Source organism: Pleurodeles waltl, chromosome 5 (assembly GCF_031143425.1).
Source record: "Pleurodeles waltl isolate 20211129_DDA chromosome 5, aPleWal1.hap1.20221129, whole genome shotgun sequence".
NCBI classification, from domain to species: domain Eukaryota; kingdom Metazoa; phylum Chordata; class Amphibia; order Caudata; family Salamandridae; genus Pleurodeles; species Pleurodeles waltl.
In genome coordinates, this window is record NC_090444.1 from 143929376 (window position 1) to 143942909 (window position 13534).

General features: G+C 38.1%; 1 protein-coding gene across 4 annotated transcripts in view; it reads right to left on the minus strand.

The window, feature by feature from the left end:
* LCLAT1 (lysocardiolipin acyltransferase 1) overlaps positions 1 to 13534 on the minus strand; it is a 591785-nt gene that overhangs the window by 367419 nt on the left and 210832 nt on the right. For 3 of the 4 annotated variants that reach the window (XM_069233812.1, XM_069233813.1, XM_069233814.1), the window contains one exon: positions 10806 to 10891. The exons of the other annotated variant lie outside the window; for it this stretch is intronic. The gene's annotated coding sequence lies outside the window, so the exon portion shown is untranslated. The remainder of the gene's footprint in view (positions 1 to 10805; positions 10892 to 13534) is intronic. 4 annotated transcript variants of the gene reach the window in all.

Sequence of the window (13534 nt, forward strand, 5' to 3'; positions counted from 1 at the left end):
CTCAGTGTTTAACACTGAATGGCAATGTTGACATAAGTACATACGTTATTTAATTATTAATATTTAAAAAACACTGGGAGGACAACTGATCTACTAGACACATGCCTTATTTGCCTTCAGTTTAAATCACAGACCATTTGCAGTGCCTTGACAATCAATCCACATTTAGTGCCTTCTAAGTGCTTTATCTATTCGCATTGAAAAGTCGTCCCCTTAAAAGTTAATTTCATATACAGGAGTTCATAAAGCAACAATGAATTTGATGTATAGCTTTGCAGGCATCAATGAACTACAAACTTTACACACAAAACTGTATGTCTACAGTGCCTATGACTATCTCTCACCTTTAAACATGCATAGCTTTAGATCACATTTGCACACTGGAAGTATGTGGTTAATCTGTCGCACATAAAGCCAAAATTTCTATTGACAGTATACCACATTGTCAGCCGGACAGTATTTTAAGTGCATTTCATAAATCCATCTAATCTGTTGCAGCATAATCCTATAATTTCAGTATTGCCTATGAAATCCACAATGTTCAGTACAAAACAGTGCTGCCAGGTTCCAATCTCTTGCTACTAAAGTCTCAAATCAAATGTGCGTAGAAATGTAAGTAAGTCACATATGGGTGAAATAATCCAAAAGACTACTCAGATGAGGTTCTCAAAACAACCACTGCTGAATCTTATGGGACCTTAGACAAGAATTCCCTTCACGCATTTATTGAGTCACTGAATTTTGATTTTATCCAAGGGATATCTCTGCTATCATAACAGTCTTTATACTCTTCCCAGTACGCTTTTAAGTTTAACACAAGTATCATGTTCCTTTCAACGGTTTCCTAAATACTCTGAGAATCTGATAGCAGGACGTCTCAACCCCACAGTTATGTCCTAATGTATCCTATCCTACCTGCGGGCAACCGGTCTATCAGGTACAGCCTTCCTACACTGCACTCCAACAGCACCTGGTGGTTAACCAGTACGTCTAAGTTTCGGGCCCACCTCTGCCACAGTGTGATAAGGGTTTGGTCTCGCTGAAACAAATCGTGATTGTGGTAACCTCTCAGTATAAGCCTGTAGAGAGGTCCACACAGTGCTCGAAAATTCACAGCTATCTTCAAGATTACATGACCAAGGACATTTTTTGGCAAAGCTGGTGAAGAGCAGATCCTGGCTACACAATGTTTGGGTACGTGTACAGACACATGCCCCCCCCCCCCCCTACCAACCCCTTCCCCAACTAACATTACAGTTTCTCATTAGCTCGCTCTGATACTAGAAACTTCCCTGCATGAAGACACTGCTCCAGGATGTCACGGGGCAAGAACACCGAAGCCTAGTTAAATGCTCTGCTAGAGAAAAACACAATCGAACGTCTGCTTGAAAACACACAAGACGTAGATGAAACCCGAAAACACTTCACCCAGTGCCTGCTTCCCTCTGCTGCTTCTAAAATAAATGGACGAACCATAAACCTCACAAGGACTACAAAACACCAAGGCCACGTCCCAGTTGACCAAAGAGTAGGGAAACTTAATTCCTGTGGACGGAACAGCAACAAAAACAAAATCAGCATTTTGAAAAGATGTTTAATTTCTTGTTAACGTATTTTCCACCATCAATTCTAAAATGCTACTTAAAATTCAAGAAGGCCAAGCAGTGCTAGAAGAGGCTCCCTCTCAGACCTGGTGCCTCCTTACCAAGGTTTCCCTCAGGGTTCTATTTTAGCACTTTTTCTGGTTGAATCTCTTTTGAAACTTTGGGGAGCCTTATTGCGAAATCCTGGGATATCAATATACTAATGATATTCAATTTTCATGGAAATCACCAACCTAGAGGATTGTGCTTACCAGGCAAAAACATTGGATAGTACAGAAGCTTAGATTACCCTACATCACCTAAAACATAACCTTGTTCAATCAAATGTCTACTTATTACTGCTCCTTCATCAAACATCCCCGTGTAAACATGGCTTGATGAAACAAACTCCTGACTGTACTTCAAGCATCATTCAAAGCACTAAACCCCTCATACTTATTTTAGATGAACCCCGAGTTGTCCCAAAACACACGCAATATTTCCCAAACCACCCGATACCAGCTCAGGTTCAACAGTGGGTTTAACCCTTTCCTACCGGAGCAAGATCTCAAACAAGTTGTACAATCCTAGCTCCGTTCCAGGTTGGGCTATATTAATGACCCCTCTTTTAGGGATTCCCATAATAAAACCCATGCCACTAAAAGCCACCATTATTTGCAGTTCTGCTGCTCTTCTAAACATGCCGAAGATGTGACATTTCACCCACACGTAAACTTTTAAAATGGCTTCTCATCACGGGATGTACTTTAGACAAAGTGCTCAGCTTAGATCATCAAAGCCTTCGCTCTAAAACTCCATACTAACTGGCATCAAAGTCAGAAATACCGGGTGAATCTCAGAGACTTTCTAGCTCGATACTCTTGTGTTGGAAATCCGGCTTTTCTATAAACAATGCACTCTTAACTGCTTGTCCAGCTGCCCTCTCTGGATCTGGAACACAATCCACCCCCTCTACCTGTGCCATCTCCTCCCTCCCCCTGTTCAAAACTGAAGTGAAAGATACTTATTTTGAACTATTTGTCTGATTCCGAAGTAGCTTCTTTCTCCCACCTAGGAGTAGTAGTCTCCTTTTTCTGAATGTCTTGGGGGCCATAATACACCCGGGGACTTTCAGTCTTTCTTCAGCTACTCTTTGTATCCATTTCACTTAACTCTTCAATGACGGCGGCTTTCAGACTTTTACTCTATACCTATAGCTATTGCTAACTATTATGTTGGTCTTTCTCACCACTCTAATTTAGCCTTATTTATTTGTCCTGGTGAAAAACATTACTGCATTGCAAACTTAGTTAAGAACCTTTTTCATTCCATTACATACTTTAACGTGATTACCGTTCATTAACTTATAGCCATCTACTGTGTGTCACATATGCTGCCAGCTCTCTAGAGCCCGGTAAAGGTTCCACGCTGGCCTTGAGGCCCTATATAAAAACTCAAATAAATATATGCTATGCTGACAAATATTTTCTTATTTTCTGTATTTCCTGCAAGGCAGGAACATCGTATTTAAATTAATTTCCACTTTCTATCTGCAAGAAACACATTCAGACACTGGAACATGTTTATTTACAAGGCACTTATCTGGAATCCCGACCTTTGGGATTCTTGTGTTTATTGGATTTGTTATCACCATGGTTTCTCTCTCCGACACATTCTGGGTAGACTCACTCTTTCAGAAGATAGCTTCAACATCTCTATTGTGCAATTGTGACTTCATGTTAGATAACATTTTTATTAAATGTACAAATTTGCTCCAGTCAACTCCACATCTGCACACAATCATTTACCGAACGACCGCACGTTTTCAAATAATGTTTTTTTTTCCAATTTAGAGAGTTTTTCATTTGTGATTCTGAATACTAGATACAAAAAAAAAAAAAATCAAAATGACCGTGTTACACTGTTCAATGTGATAGGAATCCAATAAATGTAATCTAATTTCCCACAGAGTGACATCAAGAAAACGCTAATTATATAAGCAAGAGTGCAGGACACCGTTAAATTTGTCAGGTAAAGGAGGGGGAGCGGGGGATTGGGAGTGGATGATTAAAAGACGAGTATCAAACAAGCAATGTATTTAAAGATGCAAATTACCATATTCCCCTATAGAGTTGCATTTAGCTACAGCAAAAAACGCCAGATGCAGACTTTAAAGAACAAAGTGCTAAACATGCAGTTTACATTATTATTTAATATACAGGTATCCTAAAAAAAAATCAAGACCTTCTAAGATGATACAACCCAGTACTAAAACAGATTTTCCATTCATACAATAAGTCATGCTCTGCTCGAGGTGTCTGTATGTTAGGTTTTGGGTACTTCTGTAGGACGTGTGACCGAAGTGGTCATCAAAGCTGGGCAACTGATTAGGTAATGAATTCACATCAATTTTAGAGCCCCTCGTCATATCTGAGCATAAAGATTGGAATGGTGCATCCAAAAGGTGACTCTTGCTCTAAAACCATTAACCAATGCCTTGCTAGTACTCAAAGTACAGATCTGCAAATGCAGTTACGTAATGCATAGGCATATGCGGCTCGGGTTTACACGAGTGTTCTCCATCCTGGACCACTCCAGAAATAGCAAAAGGTTTTAGAAGAAGTTAAATAAAAACTGAGGACACAGCACTTGCAGTACATATAGCTCCACATGGTAAAATTCAAGTCTATGTAAAAGAAAAAATACATTTTCTCAACACACCAGAGGCAGAATGTGATTCCGAAACAGAACATCAATGTGTAGTGAGCATTCCTAGAACGCAAGAGGCAGGGGTGATTCCTCTAGGGAAAATAAGAGCAACCAATCTTGGCACACCAGAAAGTGGACATGGAGGCGGTTTCAGGGAGGGGGTCAAAAATGGACAAGTGCTGGAAGATGCCAATCAGATGAAATAAATGTGCAAGAGGCACAAGGAACCCTGGTAGGAGAAGGGAAAAAGCACTCAACATTGCTGCAATCTTATGTTTGTTTATTAAGAAAATGGTCTGGTTTATTATTGTAGGCCTACCGGTTTATCTGTACGTCTTTCAGAACTAGGGTACTCACATAGGCTACTTTTCTAGGGTGCAAAAAATCCTTCAAGACTACCTGGCTGTGGACTTCAGGCTTCTCAATGAGGAAACATTATCAGTCCAACTTGATAATGGTGCTGTAATGCCAGACAGTAATTGACTGGTGCATGGGGTGAGGCACAGTAAGAGCCCGTCATAGGACTTGACGGACAGCACTGGGAATGATCTCTCAATTATATCTGCGGAAGGGTGCAGGTTTGCTAGGTCGTCTCGAAGCTGGCACAGAGAGTTTCTGTTCTAGTACAGGGGACTGCCCTAAAGGAATTAGGACTGGATAGCAGGCTTACCTGGCGTGTCAGCACCAGGAGGGCTTCAAGAAGTGCGACTTGGTTAGAATTACACCAAAGGAGAATTCAATAAGCCAGGTGACGTGTGACATCAGTTGTGGACCTTTAAATTAAGAAAAATCTCCCCAGAAGTCAAATCTACAAGTATCCACAGTTGTAACACAAACTGGGCACTAGAGTATTAAGTCCCTTCCAAAGTTTAATTCTTAAGCACAAGATAAATATTGACAAATATGAAACTAAGAGGTTATCCAATATATATAGGACTGAAACAATTAAATCATCACTCAATTTCACAAAGCCTAGGGAACTGGGGTGTGGATATATTGGAAGAGGAGTGGAGTGAGGCAAAAAAGGAGCTTTAGGAAATGGCAATTTCTGCTTGAATCCTCTAAACTATACGTTAAATACTTGCATTGTGCATACTATACATGGGAGAGAGACTGAAAAAAAATGAAGGAGCCAATCCGCCAACTATCATAACTCCATTACAGAAAAAAGGGGACTTCCTGTAGTCAATTTAGAGCAGTACTATGATTCAGAAGTATTAAAGAGAGTTAAAAGGCATGCTGTTCAAAAGTGGCGATGGCCACAAAATTAGGAGCCAAACAGGTACTTATGGGAATACTGAATTGCCTCAAACTGACAAAGAACGTTAAGATGTTAATAGACATGGGACTGACTATTGCAAAATGAGACACTGTTGGAAGGCCAAAGATGTTCTGAAGAAGCTGTAGTGGATAAGAGAAACGGACTGATGTCTGGTGATGGAGAAACCAACACATGAATCAAAGGGACACTCTCAAAATAGTATAAAATGTGGGGCTTCTCACAAAAATATTTCTATTTCTTGCATTATGCGTGAAAAGACACATAATACAAGGAATAGCTTAATGCAAGTAGATGGAGTCTAGGAATGGGTAAGCTCCGTGTATGAATCTAAAGCTGACAAGGATGTGCTAGACGTTTCCGTCAACTTAAACTCAGAATCAGTGAGAATGCCTCAAAGCACTTTCTACAATCTTGATTGCTGTTTAACAAAAATGGCAAAAAAATTCATTCTATAAAACAGTGTGAGATCTTTACCCTGAAGAGCTTGACGATTTATTTTCAAATAGCTCTTTGCTTATCAGCCAGATAGTTGACGCTATGTTTATTGTGATGCAGCTGAGACAGATTCAGAATAAAACAAAGTATAAAATATCTTATTTGTGAGATTTACGGTGCAGGTGGAAGGATAATCTATAGGTTAAAGTCAACAAGTGCTAACAACATGCAGAGCAACAAGGCAAAATGGCCCAGTGGATCTACGATTCTTCAGACTAATATACATCATCTTTCTTTGTCTTTCTCTATGATCATTTGTGCCGTTTTCATGGACCCGCCCCGACTTTCAACATTTACCCAATGAACTATCTATTGTCTTCACATATATATTTTTTTAACTTTAATTATGCTTTATTGAATAGTTTTAACATACAGTAAACCATAATAAACGTGTCTATTATTTAATTAATAAGTCAATATAAATCTCGATGCAATAAGAAGTACAACTTTAGCAATGATCCACAAATATTGCATTATTAAACTTTAGATCAATGATGGAGCTATAGTAAAGAGTACTACAGTATAGTTTCATTTTATATTTTGTAGGAGGGAAAGAAAAGAAAAAAAAAGAGAAGAAAAAAGGAAAAGAGGATGAGAGAGAAAAATAAATTATTGAACCGTACCAATAGCATTAATTTTTATGGTTGTAAGAGAATAGTTACATTTACGTTGGAGTACCATGCAACAAGTGGAATAAAATTAATGGTGGCCTAAATGTGATATTCCATTTCCTGTTCAGAGCACTACTGTTAGAAACATGTGTTGTAACTGGTGTCCAAAAACGGTCTTTCTAAAGAGCCTGTTACATAGAGGTAACATATGCTCTGTTCAAGTCTATGATGATGACTGAGTATGTTTCACCACCCTGCAAACATAACCTTAGTAGCATCGTTCTAGTTGGATGTAATGATTTGAAATACAATGGCAATAAGCAAATCCCCAAATTTAGCCAATTTGTGCTTACCCATTAAATCATAAGAAGAACTTCCCAAAAAATAGATTTAATCTCAAAAGGAAAAGTAACAGAACACATTAATGAAATCATTGTACATATTTTTATCCAAAAAGATTTAATGGGTGGACAATGAAAAAATATGTGCATGTAAGTTTCTGGGGTGTCCTTACAAGTCCAACATGTGTTTTGAATATTTGGATTATATTTACTGAGAGAGTCTGGTGTTAAAAACAGCACATTATAAAAATAGTATAGTGTTTGTGTTGTGCTGGATTTGCAGGATGTACAATGTATATTTGACCAAATTAAGGTCCACAGTTGTACGGAAAAGGAGTGTTGTAAGTCTGATTCTCACATTAGTTTTATCTTGGATTTGGAACGAGTTGGAAGTGTATAGTTAAGATATTTTTATAAACATAGGAGGCTTTGATGTGTGAGGAGTCGATTACCGGGTCCGGAACTAGATCAAGAATGGGGGAGGCTCCTTTGAAAGGGTGGATATGTGTTGTGTAAGAATATTTTTTAAACAATCATATTTAAAACTGGAGGTAGAGGAGAGGCCATATTCACTTTGAATTTCAGATGAGGAAAGATAATGAACTCCGCACATTGCTCAACCTGAGTAATTCCCTTAGCTACCCAATCTCTCCAAAATATTGTACGACTGTACATTTTAGCTTGTTTATTATGCCATACTGAGGAATCCAGAACTGTTGTTAGTGGTGATAAAGATCGAGTAAGCACCGGAAATATCAATGATATGGAATATTTTATGATTAGGGATGTAAAAAATCTTGGAGGATGTAGATGTAGAAATTGAGCCAGATACTGGAAAGAGAAAGGTGAGATTGGAGAGTTTTCTAATTTGCACCGGACAGTTGGAGGTGGTTTCATATTGGTAGGAGAGTGAAGTATAATTAGTTTATCAGAAAAAAGTAGTGACAGTGCCAAAAATTAGGAAAATTGACCCCTTCCATATCCTTAGTTTACACAGGGAGGGCAGTGATGCACATGCTCTCCCCTCCATCCATTCCATAGAAATGTTCCCTACAAACTGTTTCGAGATTTGAAACATTTTAAAAGGAGCTTCAGTGGCAACATGGATAAGTAAAAGTTTATAGTGGGCATCATCATTGTTTTGATAGTATCTAACCTACCCCACCAGGATAGGTACAAGGGGGACAACTTTACAGACATTTGTAGAATTCGGTAATGAGCATTGTCTAAATTTATATGGATGGTTTTTGCAATGGAAGAGGAATATTTAATCCCTAGACACGTAATATAGCTACAATTCCATATGAACCCTGTATCTGCAAACATTTCTTTCAAGTGGTATTTGTTTAATGGAAGGACCTCAGATTTAATAAAAATGTAGTTTGTAGCTGTACAAATTGGAATAGGTAGCTACAAGTTCTGTAAAGGTGGGTATTGATGTTTGTGGGTCACAAACAAATAGAACAATGTCATTAGCATATGCAGTACATGTGATTTCAGTGTCTTTACATTTGAATCCGTGAAAGGAAGATGAATGTCTCCAAGCATGAAGAAAAGGCTCTAAAGAAAAAAAAAAAACAATAACCGGGATAGTGGAAAACCCTATGTGGGGCCTCATAAAAGAGGAAAATATGAAGATTGAATAACATTAATGTAGATTGAGGCTGTTGGAAAAGAGTGAAGTAGACTGATATATTTTATTATAGCAGGGCCAAAGCCATACCATTTCAGTGCGAACATCATGAAGTGCTAGTTTACGCAACCAAATTATTTGTCTGTATCTAATGTGATGGCAGTTATAGGTGTAGGGATTTATGGTGTAAGATGTAGAATATCCAGAAAAGCTCTAACATTGTCAGACAAATATCTTCACTTACAAACTCCGTTTGTTCTAGACCTGTTAGATTCGGGATAAAGTGATCAAGTCAAAGGGCTAATATTTTCCCAAACATTTTACAATCCAAATTTATGAGAAAGATGGGTCTGTAATTAGAACAGGAGAAAATATCTTTGTTTTTGGAAATAGGCAGAGCAATGCTTCCGAAAACATACCTCAAGCATCATTGTAGGAAACAAAGTATTGATATAAAGAGAGCAAATGAATATTCAGTTGTAAATCCATCCAGTCCAGGAGCTTTAACTTTAGGCAACTTAGACAATGCTACCTTTATCTCAAACATAGATAAATTTTTGTCTGGAGGGGAAAAATCTTGGGGCTGATGGAAACATGGTGGAAGGGAATAGATAAACAGATTTTTATACATTTTAAACCACAGGGTGGCAAATTTAAACAGTGACACACAAGTAGTTAATAGCATGTAAACATATATGGGTGGCAATACTCCAAAACAGCAATCCTCAAGCAGTACAAAAGTGACACATTGAACACAACCCAGATTCTTGTACCAAATACGACATTTAAGCAAAAGAGCCCAGTATTCAAGAATACTCAAGATGCCACTTCAGAAAATGTTTTATTACAATTCAACTTGGCCTGATTAAACACTTCAAGCTGGCATCACTATTTGATATATAATATTCATGCTCAAGTTGTTTAATGGAGTAAAGTATAAGGGAGATTTCTCTAAGAGTTTTTTTTCTTTTTTGCTGTGACATAAAAAATAAAACCTTTGGCCGAAGACTTAAAAGAATCCCAAACTATATTAAATGGAAAAAAAGCAGTATTACTTGTATCAAAATATTCCTTCAAAAACATGCCAAATCTTTCCACAAAGATTTTGTCTTTCAAGAGGACATAATTGAAATGCCATTTGGGTGATCTTGAATGTTCAGGCAATACTTCTATGTCTACCAGAACTGGGGCATGGTCTGATATTAATATAGACCCTATTTCAGCATGTACTAGTGAAAGAAGTGAGGTGTAAGGAAAATATAGTCTATTCTGGATTTGGACTGATGCGCGGGAGAGTAAAATGCATATTGTTAGGGACATACCTAGCTAATGAATTTCTATCCATAAAGGGATCCATAATCTGATTACAGTCCCCTCCCACCAAGAAGTTTAGATTGGAGCAGGAACATGTAATACCTGACATGTGCACCCAAAATTGGACTTCCACACTAACCGGGCCATATATGTTGAGAAGAGAAAATGGAGTATTGTTTATTTTAAGGTGTAGGAGAAACCATCTGATCACTTAATCTCTCTCCTCCCACTCAACCGTCAAAGAAAGCGATTTGTGAAACAATATAAAAACTCCTTTCTTATGTTGTCTTGCAGAAGAGCAGAACTCTTCTTAGTGAATTAATATCTGCGTCTCTGAGATGTGTCTCTTGTAGTAATGCAATCTTGCATCTTAGTCTAGCTAAGTGTGTAGGTACTCTGTTTCTTAATTGGATTACAAAAGCCTTTGACATTTGAGGACACAACTCGAAGATTATTTGTCACAACTTTAACTCAGTGGAATATTTGAGAAAGAACTGGCAAGGCAACCAATAGCACCAAATTAGGATAAAATTTGTATGGGAAAGTGATGTGAAAATAATAAAGTAGGATGAAAAAGGGAGAAAACAGAGAGAAGGAGAGAAGAATGACAACATTTGATAAAAAAAACATTCAGAGAACAAAAAAACAACAATGTATTGATAGGGTTGGGAAACTCGAAGTAAAAGAACAACAACCAAGTCTATCGTAAGTTGATGATGCGACCCTCAGAGATAATTAAAAAAACATCATACAAAAAAAATATATAACCATTGGAATAACAATACATAGAGAATACAAAAATTAGGACTACAAAATCTGTAACTTTGGTGTACTTACTAACATATGAGAACACGTGGAAACAATAGGTCAATGGGGAGGATACACAAATGAATGAAACATCTGGGAAGGGAATCCGGGCAGGGCTGTAGAAACAGTAAGAAATAAAAAATGATTAAGAATAACTTCAATGAAGAAAAAAAAAAATCAGTTATAGCTAACTTCATTTTAAATCCAACACAAAGGCATGGCGAAAGGAAACATATTGATAAACAATGCAAAAACAAAGACAATTTCAAGTTTTCCCAAGTTCCATTTCCTTTCCTTTGTGTTGAAATATACATTTTCTCAGGTCATCTGGGGAATCAAATGAGCAAGTTCTTTCTTTATAAATCACTTTGAAGAAACATGGGTGTAGAAGGCCATATTGGGCGTTCATGGAGCAAAGGGCAGGGCGAAATGATAGGAATTCTTTACATCATGCTGCCATTGCACAAGCTACATTCTAAGCGAAAAATATCTTTTGACCTGACCAGAGTATTTGCTTTCTTTGATTAGCTGCTGAGAAAACCATCAGTGTACTCTAAAAGAACAAGTTACTCACCTTCGGTAATAAATAATCTGGTAGAGACATATTCTAATTGCAGATTCCATACCTTAGAATTTTCCCCAGGCGTCCGTCTGGATCCAGAGATTTGTCTTCGAGCAATACCCCTGCGCACCATCAGGTGGCATTGGACGACTCCGCGTCCGTCGTTGGTGTTGTGGTCGCTGAATATGATGTCGCGGGTCATACACAAGCGCCAACCCAGCGTGCTGACGTCAGTTCTTTTCTTTCTGCGCCAGCCTATGTGCATATCAGGAGAAGAGTTGCCCCCAGTCGCTTTTTGACTGAATTTATGTGGAAGTTTTTGGTGTGACAAAGATGTCAAGAAGATCTGTGTCAAGCCCTACGTCTATTGCCACCACATGATGTCGGTGATGGATCCCCACCTGGTGTGTTTGTGGTGCTTGCAGCGCGACCACAACTAGAAGTCTCTATCAGATACAAGACAATAATACTACTTTGTTGATTGGATAGAGAAACTCCTGAAGACTTAGGGCCAACACAATGGGCCCGCTGCAAATTGAGAGTTAGACCCTCTTTGAGCCCAACTAGTTTTGGAATATGCATATCTGGACCCACCGCTCATTCTGGAATACTGCAAATTCTAAGATTGTTACGTCTGTTATGATTTTTCACATCTTCCAGTTGTTTTAAAAGTGAAATTTCATTTGAAATGCTCTCAATCCTGGCTGCCGCATCAGGCGCTGTTCACCCTCATTTACTCGAGATGCAAGGCTTGACCATTTTTCTTCAATCCTCTGAAGCGTAGTGTTAGTTTCCATTACAAAAGGTTTCAGGAGCTGTATTTCTTCCACTAAGTCCTTAAGTGCCAGAGGTAATGGGGATTTTGTTGGTGAACCCAGATCTTTCTTTTTGCCTTTTAGTAGCAGAGTTGGATGCTTTACGAGCACAAGACATTATTACAGATGTTGTTGCAATTTTTTGATTAGTAGATGGAATGCAGTCCATATTTCTATAAGTAAAAAAGTGTAGATATGGCTCAATGAAAGGAGAGAGAGTCACCTGCCAGCAACTAAGAGTTACAGAGAATTAATGGGTGTAAACAACAACCCTCAGCTCTATGCCCAGATGTTATATGAAGAAAACATTATTGAGAAATAAACTCCTTGGGAAAAAGTCATATGGAAAAGGAACAGTATGTATGACTTAAGTCATAACAGTTCATATTAATGTCACCCGATAAGTATTCAACCAAATATTGAAGTAGATATTTATTTTTACTTCAAACCAGGTGTGTTCCCAGTAGATATCCTCAGGTGATTTGCAGTATTTAGATGACAGTAGGATACAGCGTGGACATTTTCAGCATGCCCCTGCTTTCTTTGCTCCCAAAATATTGGTCACAACCGCTGAGCGTAACGGAAGCAGCAAATATTGAAAATAGATAGTACACAGCCCGAAATAACTGAAAACCTGCTCCCTCCATGCTCGCATGCCTTCAACATTTCTGGAAGCTGCGTGGCACCACAAAGTTTCTCCGAGGAGACTCGCAGGTCAGCGGCGTTCTTGCGGGCAGTTCAGCCACACCCACTTGATATTATTTTAGGTTCAGATTCTTGTATGTGCTGTTATGCAATTTTTCTTTTGATCTCATGCTGCTGGTCATTGTTTAATTACTGCTCATAATCCCAACCGTAACCTTTATTTTAAAATACATGTTAAGAAATTGCAATAAAGAAAACAAATCATAACGTTAACAGTAAATGGTCAGCAGCAGACAGAAGTGTCCACCTAAAAAATATACACCATTGTCAAATTCGCCAGGATAGAGAGATTTTGGTTCAATAACCAATCAATAGGCACTCCCTTAGATGTGTGCTTTCTCTATGCCATAGCTCGCCCCCAATGACACCAAATTCTTGAACATTTATTTTCCAGAACCCTTCAGTCCTACTGCAGCTTAAATCACTTTCTGCTTATTTCTCAACTGTCTACCTAGTTCCAGGCATACTTGAATTTCTCTATAGTCATAAACTCCTTTTTGACTTTTGCCATTTGCTCTGAATTGTGTTTTTGGTGCATACAAATCAAATCAAATAAAATAACTAATACACATATTTTAATCCACAATCATAAAATGAACTGCTAAACAAATCAATATTTTAGAGGGAACATCATATGCATCTGAAACTTCCTTTTAATTAAAATCAAAACCACAGTC